At 51.3% G+C, this 21731-nt stretch overlaps 1 pseudogene; it reads right to left on the reverse strand.

Annotated features, from left to right (window-relative positions):
- Positions 1-7672: 7672 nt before the first annotated feature.
- LOC142461291 (archaemetzincin-2-like) lies at positions 7673-8496 on the reverse strand (annotated as a pseudogene).
- Between the last annotated feature and the right edge of the window lie 13235 nt (positions 8497-21731).

Consider the following 21731-nt stretch of genomic DNA (forward strand, 5'->3'; position numbering starts at 1 on the left):
TGTCGAGGGTCTCCAGGGGTTGATTTCCAGCAGTGGATGGCCAGGCCTCTTCTTCCGAGATGCCTCTGGATAGACTCAAATAGCCTACCATTTACTTAGCAGCCAAGCATGTTGGTTGCTTGCATGGCCAGGGCCACCCACTCCCGAGCACCCCGTCTGGGTGGTGTGGCTCCCAGTGTGCTCAAAGTGCCACCAACAGAGGCAATTGTGTCGGATCCAAAGTGTGTGCTCTTCCTCTGGACCACTGTGCCTTCACCTTGACCCTTGACAACAGATTCAGGCTGGACCAGAGTGGTGGCTTCCACCTGCAATGGCCGAGGGTCAGATGGAAACCTTCCTTTAAACAGCGAGCTCCTTCCATTTGGACAGGTGGGTTTCTCACCTGAGCAGCATCACACACACACGCATCTCCTGTTGTCAGAGGGTTCTATCTTCACAGCTGAGCCCCACTCCCCCCCAACAACGCTGGAGCCAGGACCACCCACCCCCACTGCCGTGTGACCTTGGACGAGTCATTATCATTCCTCTGTCTCCAGCTGCCCCCAGGCCATCTGGATAGCATCAGCCTCCCTAAACCTCACCGAGATAGTTAAAGTTTATTGTGCCAATCTGGCCGATAAACACAGGTGGTGTTAATTGAAGGGCGGAGGGATAAATGGCTCAGTGAGCCTCGCCTTTCTAGTTCTTGGGTCTCTTGCTTTCTGATGGTCAGACCGGGGTGCAGCTGCCTTAGCCAGTTCCCTGCTTCAGCTGGCAAGGCTCACTTCCTGCAAGATATCCCTGAGAAGAAGCCATGTGTATCTGTTCTGATGCAGCCCTGGGTGCTGGAGCACCTGTGTGGAGACCCCTGCCAGCACTGAGATGCTTACACATTCACTGACTTGGCTTTCCTCCTGCAGTTGGCGTCACTGTGTGTGTTTTGTGAGATGGAGGAGGACTTTGTAGATTAGTGTCAGACATAGGGGCTAATGTTGGACTTATTTGCTTGGACGGCACTAGATTGGGATGCTTGCTTTCTTAATGTACACTTACCCTTTATATAAAACTCTCTCTGATATACATATACATTTGCTTCTCTAGTCTACCCAGACTAACATACCCACCTTGCACAGCTCCTCACAACTGTTCTTAATATTGCTCTTCCCGGACACCCTGACAATAGTGAGATTGTGTTCATCTTGCTAATGGGAAAGCTGAGGCTCACAGAGGTCAGGCAGACCATGGAAAGAGCCAAGTCTGCTGCTTCCCAATCCAGCTTCTGCCTCAGCCACGGTTTCTGTGCCACCTGTGCAGCAGGGTTGCCCCTGGTGGCCCAGGATCCGGAGCCCCTGTCAGTCTCTTTCCTTGTCCCTCCAGTCCCCTCACCAGCCCATCTCAGCCTCTAAAGTACTTGTCCAGAGCACCATAGTGTGGCCTACCAGGACCAGTATGCCCGGCTCCAGCTCTATCCCCAACCAGCTCTCATTCCTCTCTTGTTTTCACCCATTGGCTTCAGCCACTTGGCTCCCCTGCAATCTTCCTCCCAAACACTGTGAGCGGCCATGACAGTGACCCCCACTTGCCAGGCACAGAAACGAAGATCGAAAGCCAGTAAGTGGCAGATCATGGGTCAAATTCCCCCTTAAAGAATGTCTGTCTCCCACCCCAGGCCACACAGTCCGTGAGGGCAGAGCTGGGCTTCAGTTGTACAAACCAGTGTAAGTGTCAAGTGACTGGGACAGACAGTCGATGGTGGGGTCTTCCCTCGGGGGAGTGATTCCTGTGGGGGCAGGAGGTCCGGGGAAAGAGGAGCAGCAGCTCAGGAGGCGAGGACTTCCTGGAGGAGGCGGCATTGATGAGCATGGAGTAGCTGGCAGCACTAGGCTCCTGCTGGAGGTTCAAGGGTGGCGAGAGAGAATGAGAACCCCTCTACTCCCTTCCCCTGGACTTTCTAGTCAGTGGAGTGATCCTTGCCCCCCCCCCCCAAGTTTGAACAAATCTCCTGCCTCCTAAAAAGACCAAGGAGGCAGGAGCAGCCAGCAGCCTCCCATCAAGACCTGACAGGAGTTGTCACCAGGTGGAGGCGGGCAGGCCCTCGCCCCACTGTTTACCTGTCAGAGCTGTTGCTGGAACCATCCATCTGGGTGAGGAATCACACAGCTGCCCTCCTTCCTCCTCCCCTTTGGCTCCTCCATCCATCATAATCCTCACACCACTTCAGGCTCGTCAGGTGCCACCTCCCTCCTTCTGGCCAGCCCTGGCTGCCCTCCACTCAGGGCCTAAACCTGCCCAGGTGTCTGCTTCCTCCTGTTCTCCACCTATCCCTCAGAGTCCACTTAAATCAGAAGTTCACTGCAAACGCATCGGCTACATTGGCAGCTGTCTCCATATCTGCCATCGCACCGAGAGACAGGGCCATGCCGCGTGAGCACCTTATCTTGCTTCTAGTCTTACTTCCTGCCTGGCTTCTCAGTCTGGGAAGAAAGAGATAGGGTGCTGTCATCAGACCAAACGGGAGTGAAGGGCTAGGGAGGCTATAGGACGTAGGGCCAGCCAAGGCACGTGTGAAGGCGAGGTGGAGAGTGGGTGTCGGTGTCCATGGAGTCTATTCCAAACATGGCAAGCCCACGGCTCGCAGAGATCAGCACCCTGGAGGGCTTCAAACGGACTTCCAGACCCCTCTTCTGATCCACCTCTGGGTGTGTTGGCATGGCTAGGTTAGTCATTCCGTATTTTACCATTTGCACCGTCCAGAGAGCACCCCACAAGTGACACTCGGGAGCACTGATGGGGTCCTGGTGCAGGAGAGGCTGGACACTTCCTTAGAGCTTTCATGAGAAAACACACACACACACACACACACACACAGACATACACACAAACACATACACATACATATGCGCACAATGTACACATATACATAGACATACACACAAACACACACATACACATAAATATATACACACGTATACATAGACATACACACAAACACACACATACACACATATACGTAGACATATACACTCATACACATAAATACACACACAAACATATACATAGACATACACACATATACATAGACATACACGCAAACACACACGTACACATAAATACACACATATACATAGACATACACACACATACACATAAATACACACACCCTCAGACACACACTTCCAGAAGAACCCTCGTCACTGGGCCATGCACCCCTTCTGAGCTCCTGTAGCAGAGTGTACTTATACAATAGCACAAGTCACCTTTGCGGTGACTTTCGGAGCATGTGTTCCTACTGCCCAAGAACTGTGGGCTCCCTCCCGGCCAGAGGGATCGCGTCTTTTATTTCACTGCCTGCAGTAGCCCTCACCCCGACCGCGGCCTGCAGTCTAGTCTAGTACAACAGACCCTCAGCCATGACTGCCGTGGGTTCTGGGTGCCTGGGTGGGTGCATGTGTAGTGATCAGATGGGATCACCCCTGGTCAGGCTCAGAACACAGCAGGGGTGCTGCTGCCCTGCAGGTCGCCATGTGAGCAAATTCTCAGCATCGCAGAGCTCACAGGGGACAGAGGTGACGGGTGGCTGTAGGGGCACCAACCCCTCCATTTCCCCATTGGTGATCTGCCCCCCCCCCATGCTGATGCTTAAACTTGCCCCCACCCCATGGTGCTTCCTGATTTTCATGACCGGAGAGTGACAGGCCTGGGTGGGAGTCCCACCTCTGCCGCTCGTTGGCTCAGCTTAGCCATCTGTGATGGGGTCCCCATCCTCGCTGAGCTCATTGTATGGACTCAGTGGACGCCATGTGCATTGGCTCCACACAGGGCGGGGGGCACAACACACACTCACCATGGCTCTTAGTATCCTGAAAGCACCCTTCTCAGCCTGGGCCTCCTCTTCACCTCTGCTCACCAGCCTCCAGACCAGTGTTCTCCATTCCTCATTCCAGGACAGAACAACAGCGCTTCCCAGCCCCGCCCCCACCTCTCCCCTGTGGCCCGGGAGGGGGGTGGTGGCTTGTGACGATTCATTTCTATAGGTCATTTCCTAGGGTCTTGGGATATGGAGCTCAATGATGGGGTCCTCTTGCTGGAGGGGAGACACTCATTGACTCTGGTCCTTGTTTTGCCTGGTGCCTACACTCAGCCTGCTTTGTCCTGTCACCCTTGTCCTGTGTCAGCCTTGTCCTGCGACCCCAACTGCCGGCTATGACACAAGCTGGACTTGGTCCCACGGCTGCCACACCCTCTGCATGAACTCTGCCCCATGACTCTGGCTATCTGCTCTCTTTAAGGACACTCCCTCAGTGACCAGCAGTGGGCTTGGGTCCTGGCTTGGCAATTCAGGCAGGCAGGGATGGGCAGGAGCAAAGGACACTGGAGGCGGGGCCAGGCTATGCATGGTGTGACCCCCAGAAGAACCTGAAGGAGGCACTTCTCCAGTGGCATCTTTGCCACAAGGCCTGGTCATCCCTGGCAGCCTTGGGCATGGAGACAGGCCTCCCCAGAGAGCAGTGCCTGGCTGGTGTCTGCCCATGGCAGGAGTGCCCCTAGGCGTGAAGACTTCATAATTGTGGGAGGGACTATCTCGGTCCTGGAAGTCTCCCTCCTCCCATCTGGGCTTCTCCAGAGCCTGCCCCACGTTCTCAGATCACCTTATTTTCTTGTCTCCCCACCAAAACATAAGCTCCTGGAAGACAAGCTGGCGTTGTTCACCATCACACCCCTGGTGTCCGGGACGCTGCCTGTTACCCAGTGCGGACCAGCTGTTGTCAAGCCAATCACGACTCATGGTGACCCCAAGTTCTACAGGGTAGAACTGTGCCCCATGGGGGTCTCAGGGTAGGGCATTTCCAAGGAAGATCAACGGGGCTTTCTCCCGAGACAGCTTAGATGGGTTCAGTCTGCTGACCTTTGGGTCAGTAGCTGAGAGGCTAACCACTTGAGCATCATAAACCTCAAACCAAATCCACTACCATCAGGTGGATTCTGACTCAGCAACTCCGGGTTTCCGAGGCTGTTGATCTTTACGGGAGCAGTTGGCCTCATCTTTCTGCCATGGAGTGTCTGGTGGCTTTGAGCTGTTGACCTTGCAAGGAGAGCGGCAAAGTCAAAAGATGAAGAAAGCATTTGGTCTTCCCAGGGATGCGCAATACTGTCCATTAAGTATCTGGTGGACTGGTGGTTGACACTGTAATTGTTGCATCCAGTCTTTGAGGCCATGTAATCTGTATCTTTTTCAGATGGGGAAATGGAGACCCTTAGAGGTGTGAGAGATCAGTTAAGTCACATACTCAGTAACAGAGTCAATTCACACCCAGGTCTCTCCACCCTTGACCACAGGCCTGACTGAATATGTGATGCCCTTGATTCGGCAGCTTCATGTAAGAAATGGAGTGACACTCTGGGCCAATGGTTTTTGCCTTCCCTAGGCAGGTTTGAGCAGGTGTGTGTGTGTGCGCGCGCGCGTGCGTGCGCGCGCGCATTGGTGGGTGAAATATTGAAAGATAAAATTAGGTCTGAGTGTGGGCTGGCCTGAGGTTGCAGACGGGCACTCAATGCCCTAATCCATGGCTTCATTTGTGGGACAGGTATGTGACTGGCCTCGTTCTTAGCACTTCCCAAGTATCCTCTTGGCCACACTGTCATTATTGTTGACTGCCATTGAGTTGTTCTCGACTGATGACTCCCCCAGGGATGCAGAGTAGAATTGCTCAGCAGGATTTTCAAGGCTGTGAACTTCCAGAAGCAGATCTCCAGGCCAGTCTTCCGAGGCACCCCAGGACGAAGTTGAACTGTCAGCCTTCCCGTGAGTACTCAGATTCATCCCCAGGGGCTCCAAGGTAAACATTGCCCACTGCCATCGAGGCGATTCTGGTTCATAGCAATCCTATCTCGAGTTTCCAAGGCTGTAAATCTTTACAGGAGCAGACAGCCTCAACTATTTCCTGAGGAGGGGCTGGTGGATTTGAACTACTAACCTTGTGCTTAACAGTCTATTGCTTACCTAACGGTGCCGCCAAGCATCAGTCACTGAAAACCCTACGGCGCAGCTCTGCTCTGACATATATGGAATCGCCATGAGATAGAATTAACTCCTGTTGTTGTTAGGCACCGTCAACCCCCTCCAACTCATCGCAACCCTGCGCACAGGAGAAGGAAACCCGGCCGGGTCATGTGCCGTGCGCACAATCATTATGTCTGAGCCCATTGTTGTGGCCGCTGTCCATTCATCTTGTTGAGGTTCTTCCTCCTTTTTGCTGCCCATCCACTTTACCAAGCACGATGCCCTTTGCCAGGCGCTGGTCTCTCCTGATACCATGTGCAAAGTATGCGTGAGGACGTCTCGACGTCCTCGCCTTTAAGGAGCATTCTGACTGCTTCTTCCAAGACAGAGTTGTTTATTCTTCTGACAGTCGTGATGCTTTGAATAGTCCTCACCGACCCTCTAATTCAACTGCATCGATTCTTCTGCGGACTTCCTTATTCATTGTCCAACTTTCACATGCATCTTCGCTCGTCAGCACTTTAAAGAGGTCTGGTGCAGCATGTTTATCCAAGGCAAGAGGTCATTGGATTTCTTAATTGCTGCTTCCATGACCATTGACGGCAGTCAAGTAAAAGGAAATCTTGACGTCTATCCTTTCTCGGTTTATCCTGATGCTGTCTACTAGTCTTGGCGTGAAGGATGGAGGGTTTCTTTACATTGTGTTGTGGTCCACGCGGAAGGTTGCAGTCCTTCATCCTCACCAGTAAGTGCTTCAAGACTCCCTCTTTTTCTCTAAGAAGGTTGTGTCGTCTGCATCTCGCAGGTTGTTACTAAGCCTTCCTCCAGTCCTGATGTTACATGCTTCTTCATATAATCCAGTCTCTCAGATTATTCGCTCGGTTTCGCGATGGCAGAAAGGATATTGAAAGGTTACAAGCCTGGTGCACAGATTTCCTGAATTTAAACCAGACCGTATTCCCCACTTCTGTTTGCAAGCCTGCCTCTTGTACACAAGCACAAGGGAGGGTTCTGGAATGTACTTTCTTCTCAATGTCACCCCTAGTTCACAGTCAAATGCCTTTGCGCAGTGAGTAAAGCACACGCCATCATCGTCTGGTCCTCTCGGCTTTCAGCCAAGCCCTGTCTGTTGTCAGCAGTGCTATCCCCAAGTCCTCTTCTGCATCCAGCCTGAACCTCAGGTAACTCCCTGTTGATGCAACCAGTGTTGAATGATCTGCAGAAAATTTTACTTGCATGTGATATTAACGATATTATTCGATACTTTCTACATTCTGTTCCACTGCCATTCTTTGGAATGGGCACACATGCGAATGTCTCACAGTTGGTTCGCCAGGTGGTTGTCTTCCAAATTTCTCGGCATAGATGAGTGGGCGCTTCCAGTGCTTTATCGGATGATCAAAGACATTTCAATTGGTATTCCATCCGTTCCTAGAACCTTGGTTTTCACAAATGCCTCCAATGTACCACGGGCTCCTTCCTTCCGTACCATGTGTTCTTGGCCCGATGTTACTTCTTGAAATGGTTGACGGTCTGCCAGTTCCTTTGGGTCACATGATTCTGTGTACTCCTTCCATCTTCTTCTCCTTTTTAAATATGCAAGTGTTTTATTTTAATTACTTCCATCTGAAAGTTCTTATTTCCGGAGAACAGCAAGGCATTTGACTATCCGCTCTTTCCATTCCTTCCAATTCACAGCCTCCTCATGGATCGTTCCAGGTGGTCGGAGCCTTGCATCAGGCAAGAGAGCCACTGATCGTGTCCCATTCCAAAGAGGTGTCAGAACTCATGGGTCAACATCTTACAGCAGCGAAGCAGCAAAACACTGGTGATCTCGGGAACACAGTAGTCGCTGGAGGAAGATACCACCAGCTTCGTCACTTTGCCTTTGCAGCACGTGCTGTAAAAGTCACTGCGTACCTGGCGAAGCTCAATATCCCTACACCGTCTGACAAGGAGGTGTGTCTGAAGACAATATTCCAGGAGTCTCTTGGGTAAAGATCGATCATTGTGTTCCCCACAACACAGAAAGCATTTTCGGCTTTCTTCCTATTTAAGAACTTCAAGCTAACCCCAGCATGGATTTGGGGGTTTTGGGTGTAATCATGGACTCTAAAGGAACATCTCATTGCAGAAACAGGGCCGGGTTCAAGGAGTTTTACCGTCAAGCCATACAAAAATGCTTCACGGTAGCCCTTACGCCACTTAATATATTTGTCACTGCTCAGTCTGGTGTTCCCAAGAGATCCGATAAATTGTATGGCGATACTGCATTTCTCTGGCGACAGTATCTTTCTTGTAGGGTCAGTGAAGAACTGTTCAAAGTCTTGGGAAGTCTCAGGTGGGAGGTCATCCAGTCTGACTCCAAGAGCAAGGTCGTGGGTTCAAAGAGCACACCGTCATCGGGCACCGCTCCCTGCATGGAAGCTCTCGTACTGCCACACCAGCTCGGGGGGGGGGGGCTTGGAAAGGTGGTCTGTTCTCAGGGTCTGTTCAGAGTGCCGGATGGTTCACATCGGGACAGGTTTCTTCCAGTCAGTCATGCCATGCTCCGATGCAAAACTGCATCCTTCCCTTTGAATGGGCCCAACAGCTGTTCCGCCCGGCAGCTTTGGGAAACGAGCTCCCATTGGCACATGCATCCTGTAAGGGCTGGCATGTCTGGGGCTGATGGCAGTGCCTTCATCCTGCCTGCCTTCCATGGCGGTGCGTGCCCCGTCTATCTTCTTTTGGTGCTTCCAATATCATTCAATATTTTGTCCAGAGAATCTCTTAATATTGCACCCCGAGGCTGGCGTTTTTTCTCCCAGCTTGAGATCTGCTGCTCGCGTTCTTCCTTCGTGGCTCTCTAATGCCGAGTCTCTGCGCATCCCATCAGAGCATTTCACACTCGCCCTGTCTTCTGCCGGCTCGTGCACTTTACTTCACGGTTTCTCCCTTTGCGTTAGCTGCCCTGTGTTCCAGAGCATGTTTCTGTCTGTTGACCTTTAGGAGTGTTTTCCAGTTGAGTCTGATGGGGAGCCACACCCTGACCCCAAAGTCTAATTTTGGTATTCCCCAAGGACTTCATTGTTTTGCTCCTCTTGCTGCTCTGTTGCAAGCCCTTCATGTTTCTCCTTTTGTTTCCTTTTCCTTTTTAAAAAATATCATTTTCCCCAATAAATTGTTAAAATAAAATTAAAAAAAAAAAAGAAAGAAAGAGGAGCTGGATTCAACCTATTGAGCAATGACTTAACAAACTGGGTAATGATTCAACCATGAGAGCAAGGGGTGCTTCCAGATTGGCAGAAGACCTCACTCCTCAGAATGGGATGCACCCTTGAGATAAGAAGTTGTACATTAGGGGTCCTCTCACACTATGCCTCAGGCATCTCCTACATGATACTGTTTTTGCTGTAATAAAACTGTAATTACAAATAAAAAATAAAAAATATCATTTTATTGGTAGCTCATACAGCTCTTAACACACTCCGTACATCCATTGTGTCAAGTACATTTGTACATTTGTTGCCATCCTCATTCTCAAAATATTTCCTTTCTACTTGAGCCCTTGGCATCAGCTCCTCATTTTTCCCCTCCCTCCCTCATGAACCCTTGATAACATCTTTTTTTTTTTTAATGTCTTCCACTGACCGATGTCTTCCTTCACCCACTTTTCTGTTGTCCATCCCCCACGGAAGAGGCTATATGTAGATCTTTGTAATCAGTCTCCCCTTTCTACCCTCCTGGTATCGCCACTCTCACCACTGGTCCTGAGGGGTTTATCTGTCCTGGATTCCCTGTATTTCCAGTTTCTATCTGTACCAGTGTACACCCTCTGGTCTAGCTGAACTTGTAAGGTAGAATTGGGATCATGATAGTGGGGGGAGGAAGCATTAAAAAACGAGAGGAAATTTGTATGTTTCATCGTTGCTACACTGCACCCTGAATGGCTCGTCTCCTCCTTGCAACCCTTCTGTAAGGGGAGGTCCACTTGCCCACAGATGGGCTTTGGGTCCCTACTCTGCATTCCCCCTCATTCACAACGATATGATTTTTGGTACTTTGATGCCGGTTACCTGATCCCATGAACACCTCTTGATAACACAGGCTGTGTGCTCCTTTCATGTGGGCTTCATTGCTTCTGAGCTAGGTGGCCGCTTGTTGCCTTCAAGCCGTTAAGACCCCAGACGCTATATCATTTGATAGCGGGACACCATCAGTTTTCTTCAGCACATTTGCTTATGCATCCGCTTTGTCTTCAGTGATCCTGTCTGGAAGGTGAACATCATGGAATGCCAGATTAATAGAACAAAGTATTCTTGCATTGAGGGAGTAATTGAGTGGATCCCAATGTCCATCTGCTACCTTAATATTAAACCTATAAATATATGCACTTAGATCTATTTCCCCATCATCATATATAAATATATTTACATATGTACATGCCTTTATTTAAACCTCTATAAATGCCCTTTGCCTCCTAGTTCTTTCCTCTATTTCCCTTTACTTTTGTCTTGTCCCACTATCATGCTCAGCCTTCATTTGGGTTTTAGTAATTCCTCTCAGTTACATTGCCTTTCATCAAGCCTTACCAGGCCTCCTACGCCCTCCTATCCACAGATTTTGGATCATTTGTTGTTCCCTTGTCCCTGGGTTTGTTAATACCACTTCCTTTCCCCCACTTTCCCCTCGCCCATATCCCCTCAGAACCATTGGTGCCATTGTTTTCTCCTCCAGATTGTTTATCCCACCTATCTTATCTAGATTGACCTGCAGAGATAATAATATGCACAAAAACCAGAGAGCAAAACAAAGCAACAAAAGAAAGCAAAACAACAACAACAAACCAATGACAAAAAAAAAAAAGAAAGGCCTGTAGATAGTTCCAGGTCTGTTTGTTGACCTTTAGGAGTGTTTTGCAGTCAAGTGTGGCATACCCTGGCCCCCAAATCTAATTTTGGTATTCCCCAAGGACTTCATTGGTTTGCTCTCCTTGCTGCTCTGTTGCACGCCCTTCGTGTTTCTCCTTTTGCTTTGTATGATGTCCCTGATGTTACCCCAAGCTCATCAAGTCTTCTGTTGCTAGTAGCCATTGTGTCGATTGGATGTTCTTAAAATTCAAGTGGGATATTACTCATGGTTATATTTTGGATCTCATGAACTTGTTTTAATTTTCTTCAACTTCAACCTGAACTTACATATCAGCAATGGAGGGCTTATTCCACAGTCAGGCCCTGGCCTTGTTTTGCCAGCAAAATATTGAGCTTCTCCACCATCTCTTTTTTCAGATGTCATCAGTTCTAATCTGGTGCATTCTGTCTTCCAAGGTCCACGTGTACAATGCTGTTTATGTTGTTGGAAAGGGTATTTGCAAGGAGAATTCACGATTTTGTGACATTCTAGCATGAGATTTCTATGACAGGAACCATATTTCCTAGCTCCTTCTCCTCCCTCTTCATTTCCAATCACCAATAATTATCAATGCATGTTGAGTGCATGTTTGGTCCATTTCAGACTGAAGAAGTTGGTAGAATTCTTCAATTTCTTCATCACAAGGGTTAGTGATTGACTGATAAATTTGGATAAAAGTTGTATTAACTATTATCTGATCACAGCACTGAGCTTCAAGACAGATCTTGGGCTATTCTTTTGGATTATGAATGAGATGCCATTCCTCTTGTATTTGTCGCTCCCAGTGTAGTAAACCCTATGACTGTCATTCAAAATGGCCAATGTCAGGTCACTACAGCCCATTCATGCCGACACGAGTGAGCTTTATGCTTTCCATTTCATTTCATGCTGGCTTCCACTTTTCCTAGATTTATATTTCATACATTCCATATTTCAAATATTTTTAAAATTCCGTTTTATTTGGGGCCTCTTACAGCTCTTACCACAATCCATATGTTCATCCATTGTGTCAAGCACCTTTGTACATATGTTTCCATCATCATTTTCAAACATTCTCTTTCTACTTGAGCCCTTGGTATCAGCTCATTTTCCTCCCCTCCCCCCCCCCAAGAACCCTTGATAATTTTTTTTTTCATGTCTTACACTGACCACTGTCTCCCTTCACCCACTTTCTGTTGCCCATCCCCCTGGGAGGGGGTTATATGTAGATCATTGTGATTGGTTCCCCCTTTCTCCCCTTACCTTCCCCTCCTGGTATCACTACTCTCATTATTGGTCCTGAGGGGTTTATTTGTCCTGGATTCTCTGTGTTGCAACCTCTTATCTGTACCAGTTATAAGGTAGAATTGGGATCATGATAGTGGGGGTGGGGGAGGAAGCATTCAAGAACCAGAGGAAAGTTGTATGTTTCTTCCATGCTGTACTGCACCCTGACTGGCTCATCTCTTCCGGTGGCCCTTCTGTAAGGGATGCCCCATATTTCAGTTCTTAATGGATGCTTGCAGCTGCGTCTGCCCAGTATGAGCTGCTCTGCCTCAGCAAGAACAGGTCCTGAAAGTGTCTCTCCATCCGCACAGCTGCAGGCAACCCCACTTTGAGGGCAGCTCTTCATCAGCTTCTTGTTAAGTACCTTCCAACCCATGTGGCTCATCTTCTGGCACGATATCTAACAATATATGGTATGTGCTGATATTCATAAGGTTTTCAATGGCTAATCCCTCAGAATAGGACAGCTTGCTCCTTATTTATTGTCTCTGCTTAGTCTGGGAGTTCTACTGAAACTTCATTTGGGTGGCCCTGCTGGCATTGGAAATGCCTGTGACACAGCTTCTAGCACCACAGAAAAGGGCTCACTAACCGCCAGGCAACTGGTGACAGGTCACCTGGCCTGTTGTTGCTAGTTGCCATTCGGTCCATTTGGACTCCTGGGGACCACGTGTGCAGGGGGACTGCGCCACAGGTTTTCAAGGCTGGTCCCTTGCAGAAGCAAATCACCAGGTCTAATCCAGAGGTGGCCCTGGGTGGGGATGAAGCAGCAGACTCAACTATGTGTGCATTAGGAGCATGAAGAAAATAAAAATTAGAAATAAGACAAGATCTTGCCAATTGCTGTGGGTTGAATTATGCCTCCAAATATGTGCTGAAAGTCCTGATCTCTATGTCTGTGGCTTTAATCCCATTTTGGAAAGGGCTGTCTTTTTTATGTTAATGAGGCAGAATCCATGTAGGGTGGACCTTGAGTTGATCTCTTTTGAGATAAAAACTCACACTGATTCACTGCCATGGGCATGATTCCAAGGCCTGGTGACCCTTTAGGGCGGGTAGAACCGACCCTCTGGGTTTCTGAGACTGTAACTCCTTATGGGAGTGGAAAGCCTCTTCTTCCTCCAGCAGAGCAGCAGGTGGTTTCAAACTGCTGGCCTTGGGGTTAGCAGCCCAGCATGTAACCACAATGCCACGAGGGCTCCTGTTTTGCTATAAAAAGAGATTGAATAATGAACCCATGACAGAGATGGAGTAAGGTGGATACCAAGACACAGGAAGATCGCCAAGGGCCCCGGAAGCAGATGCTGAAGAGGCAGAGTCTACTGAGAGAGCACTTTCCCCTGGAGTTGGCACCCTGAATTTGGACCTCTAACCTCCTAAGGGGAGCCCTGGTGGCATAGTGGTTACGTCTGAGGTGACCGAAAGGTCAGCAGCTCGAAACCACCAGCTGCCCTGTGGGAGAAAGAGGAGACTTTCTATTCCTATAAAGAGTTACAGTCTCCAAAACTCACCGGGCAGTTCTAGCTGGTTCTATTTGTTCTCTGTGAGTTGTAATCAACTCCATGGCAGTGAGTTTGAAGCTCTGAAGTGTGAGAAAGCAGACTTCTGTTGGCTATAGCTACTTGTTTATTGTATTTATGTTAGAGCATCGCTAGATACCTAAGACGCCAGCGGAGAACAGAACAAGCATGTGGTAAAGCCTCAAAGAACCGAGTAGAAATATTCCGTAAGGAACACCAGCTTCCCAAGGGCTCAAGCAGAAAGCAAATGTTTTGAGAAGGATGATGGCAACAAATGTACAAATGTGCTTGACACAATGGACGGATGGATGGATTGTGATAGGAGTTGCACAAGCCCCCCCATAAAATGGTTTTAATAAAAAGAAAGAAAGAAAAGCCAGCCTCACGGGCTCTGCCCGTCTCCTCATGAGCCCGACAGCTCAAGTCCACTACCAGCTCAGGCCTGCGGGGCCCCCACGCGTGTCAGCAGAGCACAGTGGCTGGTGTTAGGGAAGCAGATCACTGAGCAGATCCTGAGAAGTCTCTGGGTGAGCTCGAACTTCCCACCTTCTGGCTGGCAGTGGAGTGCTTGATGGCTTGTACCACCCAGGACTCCTAGAGCTACCCTACTCACTCACTGCCATGAAGCTGATTCCGACTCATGGAGACTCGTATTGGGTAGAACTGCCCTTGCAGTTCCCAAGACTGTAACTCTGGAAGTAGCAAGTCTTCTCTTTCTGGCACTGAGAAGCTGGTGGATTCAAAAGGCTGACCCTACAGTTAACAGCCCAACGTACAATCCACTGTGTCACCAGGATGCTGACTGCAACCTTAGGAGAGAGTCACTGTCATTCTCCCCGCTGTTTGGATGAGGACACCGAACCCGAGGGAGAGGAAGCCACTGGCCCAAAGCCACACAATGGAGGGTGGAGGAGTCCACCCTGCACCAGCTCTGCCTGGGGGGTGAACAAGGTTAGGCGCTCGGCTGCAGTCCCATCTCGACTCTGTGGGCACACACGCAGTGTGACCTCAGGCACACCGCTTCATCCCCTAAGCCGCATGTCTGTTTCCCAGCTGGACGTGCCGGCTGCCGTGCCCACCCTGCGGGGCTGCTAGAAGGCAGTAAAGCAACGGGGAGAAAGGGCACAGACCCCGGGTGCATGGTGGTGGCTGTGCAGTGCGAGGGTCACAACTGGTGCCACCCTCCCATTTCAATTCCAGAAACACAAGGTCAGTCACCAACCCCCCCTCTCAAACCCTTCTCCACATGCCAGGTGGAATATCACCAGGAACATCACCTGGAAGATCACCATCGAGTCAGCGTCCCTTGTACTGGAAAGCTTTGTTCTTCATCGCATGCAGAAGGGGCTCCCGTGGGGGAGGGGCTCCCCAGCAGTGCTGGTCACTTTCATGCCCAGGTCAACTGAGACCCCCAGGGTTGGGGCATCCCGGGGAGAGGCTCCGTGGAAAACAGGCAGGAAAGGGGAAACATTGCCAACCCTTTAGTGCCCGTCCCAGCCACTGGGGCATTCTGTGGGGAAATGGACCCCAAGCCATGGGTGCCGCCTCTTGTAGGGCCAGGTGTAGGACCCCGGCACTTCCCACCTCCCCAGAGGAGAGCTTGGAATCTGATTCTTAACTTAGCGTGCCCACGGAGTCCGCGGTGGGGGCCAGGGCTACTGCTGATCCAAAGCTCTGAGGTTTGCATCCACTCAGGGGCACTCAGCAGCAAGGTTGGGCGACCGGCATGGAAAGCCCTCCCTGCAGGGCACAGGTCGGGGCGGACACATGTGGGCTCACCAGCGGCCAGAATCACCGTGGTGGCAACTGGCTGCTGGCTCCATCCTGGCATCAGTGCCCCGCTTTCGAAGGCATTATGCCTGCAGCTTGGCAGGGCTCTTGCTGCAGTCGTTGGGCCTGAGCTTTGCCTTCCACGTCACAGATGAGGAAACTGGGGCCCACATGGGGAACGTGGCTGGCCTGGGGCAGCAGAGAGTCCAGGCTGGGAGCCAAAGCCAGGCCCGGGCCTCACGGGTGCCTCATGGGTGTCTGGAGGCACCGCTGCCCCTGCCCACCACAATCATCCCCATCAGAGAGGTCAGCCCCTCAGCCTGGCAGGGAAGGGCCTTGGGGGGCTTGGGGGGGGGGGGGCGGAGGTCGCCCTCCCTGTCAGGGCCGTGCAAGTGTTTTATTGTTTGCCCGCAGAGGTGTGAATGAAGTAATGGACCTTCTCGGCACTCCATCCGTCTCGGGCTGACAGGAGCGCTCGGAGCCGGGGCTGCTCTGTGTAAACGCTGTCACCTTGCCATCCTGGAGCAGGCAGCTTCCTCCGGGAAACTGTAATCGGGCCGCCCGCACCCGCAGCTGGCCCTGTCCGCAGCTCGTAAATCACCACGCCTTCCCGGAAAACGGAGGGGAGACAGGGCGATGGGGAGACAGACAGGGCCTGGGCGAGGAAGAGATGGTGGGACAGACAGCAGGGAGAGAGAGGCAGAGGGCAGGCTCTGGGAGGGACCTGCGGAGAGGGGTTGGCAGACAGAGCCAGGAGGACAACAACCCAGAGAAGGAAGGAGTCAAAAGGAGGGTCAGAAACGGGAGGCAGAGAGAGTGACAGATGTGTGAGAGGGGAGGAGACAGAGAGAGACTGGAATCACGGGCAGGCACACTGAGACACAGTGAGAGATGGGGACAGAGGAGACAGACAGATCGCGGCCAAGGACGAGCCAGAGACAGAGCGAGATGGAGCCAGACACAGAACTGGAGGCAGAGAGGAAGGCAGAAGGGGAGCCCGGGAGGAAAACAAGGCAACAGTAAGCACAGTGGAGCCAAAAAGCAGAGGCGACACCGAGAGAGAAAGCCCATAGGAAGAGAGAGAGGGCTGGGCACAGTTCAGGCAGGGCTGAAGCTGGGAACAGAGGCAGCGATCAGTTGTCAAGACCTTGGGCTGGAGGAAAGACAGTAGGGGCCTCAGTCTTGCCTCCACCTAAATCCTTGGCAGATCCCACAGCTCCACTGGCTTGGGTTCAGCCAGTACCAGAGATCCTCAAAGTAACATCGCCCCAGTTGGTAGCCAGCCAGAGGCAGGCTGAGGCTGTGGGTCAGGTGCAGGGAATCGTGAGAGAAGCAGACTCCCGTCCCATGAGCCTCCATCTCAGAAGGGACTCACCAGTGACTATGGGGATACCTGGGCCTGGCAGACATCGTGTGTCGCTCACACTCCTGTGCACCCCAATGCGTGTGCACATGAAGACCTCATGCACACGTGTGTGAGGCCCGTGTGCATCCTTAGGGTCACTCGCATGGAACACACAGGGAAACACTGGTGCTCCGCGTCCAGCTGGCTGGACGACCAGTTGGCCATCTGAGTGAAGACAGGAAGAGCCAGTTCCATACACGGGTCAAGGGAGCAGGGACTTGGTTCCAGAACGGACACCTGGGAATTGTCAGCACGTTGTTACTGTGGTCAGCTACCATCAAGAGGACAAAGCACCGCCTGGTTGTGTCCATCTTGTAGGTTCGTCATTGTTGCATTTGCGTCAGTCCATCCCACTGATTGACCCTCCTGCGTGCTGACCTTCGACGATGTCCCTCCTTAGCGCTGGTCTTTCCTGAGGGCACGTCCAAAGAAAGCAAGCCGGCGCTTGGTTCTAGTAGAATCCTCTGCACGTCGACGTCTTCCTGCTTCTGGCCACGGTCTGGTCACTATTTTCCCCCCAGGCCACAATCCAAATGAATTGACTTGTCTTCTTTCTCTCTCGTTCGTCGTCCAGCTTTCTCTTGCCTACGAGACCGTTGGAGAGGCCGTGGCTTGGGTCAGGTGCACTTAGTCGTCAGTTACATGCTTACATTTTTTAATTGAAAAGAGCTCTTTTTTGGCGGCCACGTTGCCTGATGCATTTGTATTTCTTGAGTACTGCTCCCATGGATGTTGATGGCTGATCTAAGTAGCCAAGAATTGGGTTCATTTTACTGTCCGTGAGTCGGGGGCATTTCAAGTCATGGAGCTAAGGTCAACCAGGGAGGGAGCGTGGATAGTCCAAAGACAGGAGTCTGGGGCCCCCACCCCGCAGTTGTAGATTTGGGATAGGAGATGGAGAAAGACAAAGAGGCGAGGAGACCCCAGAGCGAGCTGAGTCCCAGAGGCCAAGTCGGGGGGCGTCTTTCAGTGGGAGGCTGAGAGTGCTGAGGGTTGAGGCGAGACACTGGGTTCGCAGCACGGAGGCCCTTGGAGCCGGTGGTGGAGCTGGAGTGGCCTCCGGGAGGAGGTGAGGAGTGGAGCCAGAGATGAGCAGTGTGGATGGTCCTCCTTCGGATGAGATCGGGAACAAAGATGAGGGCTCTGACAAGCAATCTCTCCAGGTTGGATTTGTTTGAGATTTACCCAATATTTGGGAAGATAACGCAGAGTCCCACGCACCTTCGCCTGGTTGCCCTGATGTTCGCATCTTCCTTAACCAGGGTTCATTGTCAACACCAGGCCATTGGCGCGGTCTCTTACTATTCACTGTATTACCGGCTTGGTTTGGATGCTGCTCACTTTCCTGTGGATCCAGTCCAGTCCCTGTGCCCCTCAGTCCATGCTGGCTCAGAGGGACTCCATGGGGCAGAGCTGGACCGTGATAGAGGGGTTTCTACTCAGCAATCTTTTCAGAAGGAAACTGCCAGCCCTTATCTCCCACAGAGTCATGGAGGGGTTCAAATCACCAGCCTTTGGTCAGCAGCCAAGCACTTCCATCAGGGCTCCTCCAGTCCACAATGCCATGTGGCATTTATTTGTTCATGTTTATTATGCGGGCTGTATTCCTTTCTTAGGCCTGTGGCGACAGAGCACCACCAAGCAGAGAAATGGGCGCCTGGAGGCTACAAGTCCACATTAGTGTGTGAGTTGGCTGAGCCATGTTCCCTCTGGGTCTCTCCAGCTTCCGGTAGCCCCAGGTTCCTTGACTTGTAGATACATCTTCAGGCGGCCAGCTTCCTTCTGTGTCCCCTTCTCCTGTTCCACAGCGACACCACTCAGATGGCTTTAGAACCCACCCTACTCTGCAGTGACGTGTTGATCACATCTGCTAAGAGCCTGGGTGAGGCTGGGTCTCCCGGAGAAAGAATGCAGTGACCTCGTGTCGAAGAAAGAACTTCCTATCATCGAGAAAGAGACCAGCCCAGTCCAACTCAAGTCCCCGGGTCTGACGCTGGCTGGAGCCCGCTTCCGCCTTGAGTGGCTGCCAGCAAATGAAGCAGAAGGCACAGCAGGAAGCAGGGAGATCACAGGCCAGTGGGTGCAGACTCTCGAGGCTCCAAGGTCCACAGAAACATGGCAGGGTGGTGACAGCTCCCAGGCTCAGCCCACACATGAGACACGGGAACCCAGCAAATCAGGAAGGCAAAGAGTCAGAGACAGAATTATTAGTGTTTCTCGTATACAAAGGACACTCCACCCTCCAGAGATTGACAGGTTAGGCCCACCCTTACCTCCACACAGGTGCCATCAAATTAACATAAAATCCAACCATGTCAGACCCTATTTCCAGCCAAGGTCACAAGGACAGGTAGAGGCGTGAGGACAAATCTTTTGAGAGAACACAACTCAGTCCCTTGGGGGGGAGGGCATGACAGCCTATTTGCATGCCAATGAAAATGGTCTAGCAGAACTCAGGGGCCGTGATGAGGCCAGTAAGGAAGACGGCCGGGGAGAACTGTCACTGAGCTGTCTTCCCAGCTCCTGTGCTGCACCTGCTCTGGATGGAGGCCAACCCAAAGACACAGTCTCCTGCTTCCAGACCCCAGTGCACACAGTCAAAGGAAAATCCCCAAGAGAAAAAGACCCAAGAGGCAGGTCAAGTGGCTGCAGAAAAGAGCAGGGACAATTGTCCCCAAGCCCACTCCATGTCCCTAATCCTGACCCCAGAGCTGAGCCATCTCCATCCTGTACCACAGCCCAGACACTTGGAGTCTTCCAGGGAGTTAGCTGGACAGGGTCAAATGCGAGCAGACACATATCCTCAGGGGGACACCTGGCTCTGGAATCTGGATGCCACAGGTGGGTGTGGTGGTCAGGGGACCCAGCAAGCCACAGGGCCACACCGAGGACCTGGGTCAGGACAGGGCACAGTCAGCTCATGTGCCGCCGTGCACTTGTCAATGGCCTTGATCCCAGCCTTTCCTACACTCTTCTACCATTGTCTGTATGTATGAAGCGAGTTTTGCTCTTTTCAACCACCCAGACGGATGCCTCCACTTAATCAATCAGTTCCACTTCTGCTGTTGAAGGAGGGAGTATCCGGGTATCTGGAGATTAAATCAGCACATGACCAGACCCGGCACCCAAACCAGCCATTATGCACACAGAGGTAATCATACATGGACACATAATCATACATGCTCATGCATGGAACCGTACATCCATGTACTAACACCCACGATCATATATACAGTCACACACATACATGCACACAATCTCACATGCACGCCTACACACACAAGTACAACCAGACATATAGCCACACCTACTCACTCATACATACACACATACAAAAACACACATAATCAGACAGCCATATACACAATCACATATATATGCACACAATCTCATGCATACACATACAATCACAGAATCACACACATTCCCATATATAACCACACACAATACAATCATACACATAATCACATGCACAACCATATATATAACCACACAGATACATGCACACAATCCCACATGCGCTTACACACACATCTACAACCACACATACAATCAGGCTCACACACTCATATATACAACCAGGCATACACACCCATATATACCACCACACACACAAATATACATATACCTATACACACAGCCATAATACAATCACTCATACACACACACAACATACGCACACAATCACGTACTCAGGTATCCACATACAGCGTGCTACAACTTTCCCCTCTTCTGAAGCCATTCACCCCCACAGTCCACCCTCCTTTATTTGAAGTCCTGGGGTCACATATGTTTCCAAATGCAGATGCTTCTGATCTAGAAGAGGACTTCGCCATGTCAGCCACAGAGTTCATCAGAGACCCTGTGGGGCCAGGGCCGCACACTGTGCCCAAACACATGGATATTTCTGCAGCAAAAGGTTTGCCTATTCACCCTGAGTGTGAAGAGTAAGGCCCATGGGGAGCCTCCTGACAGTGGGCTGTGCGCACAGGAATGAAGAAAGTCTGCCTTTCGGTGCTTCCGGGATGTTGGCCTTGCCAGTTAGGGGTCTCGAGGAGAGCCCTGAGGCCTGGCACACGCTGACCAGCATGTGCTTGGTGTTTCGTGACGGGTGTCAGGAGGCACACCCTCCCCGGGAGCAGGTGGGGTGGGCTGTGCGTGTGGTGCACATGCATGCACACATACACGTGTGTGTACATGTCAGAACCTCGCCCTGCCCCCCTGAATTCCTGAGTCTTGCTGCCTCTGGGCTGGAAGGGGCCGCGAAGGCATATCCTCTATCTTCTCAGAGATATCCCCACCAAGTGGTCACCCCATTTCTACAGCTCCCCTGACCCCTAGCTTTCTGTGCACTCCCACCCCCTCCCTCCACCCAGCAAACAAGGGTGGATAATGGAGAGCTCTATCGGCCTTATTCTAATTCTCTAGTGGGCTCGTGAGCAACCGAACACGGGTCACTCCAGGTGCTAAACGATCCCAAGTCCTGCTTCTGAGCAGCCAAAGTGCGGGCCCCTGACCTTTCTTCAGAGGGAGCCTTCCCAGCCACCTGATGCTCCTGGAAAGACCCCATCCCTTGGGGCCTTTTCATTCAGTCAGTGCTTTGGGGGGGGGGTTCATCTTAACTTCCGCTGAACTAGTCCAGGGGTTCTCAAGCTGTGCACCCTGGAAACCTAGGGGCTGTGTGGTGGGTATGGAGGCAGCACTCTGAAGTGGGACCTGTTTGAAGGAAAACCCTCTAAAATAGAGATTCCAGGCTTGTCTGCTGATTTCATATTTGCATATGGAAGCTTCCAGAAGCCAGCGCCTGCCTTCATGTGCACCCAGGGCAGGTGCTGGGTACCGGGGCTGCAGACAGGACTGGCACCCAGCCACGGTCCAGGAGTTGTGGGGCTGGCAA

The sequence above is a fragment of the Tenrec ecaudatus genome, chromosome 1 (genome assembly GCF_050624435.1).
Source record: "Tenrec ecaudatus isolate mTenEca1 chromosome 1, mTenEca1.hap1, whole genome shotgun sequence".
Classification (NCBI taxonomy): domain Eukaryota; kingdom Metazoa; phylum Chordata; class Mammalia; order Afrosoricida; family Tenrecidae; genus Tenrec; species Tenrec ecaudatus.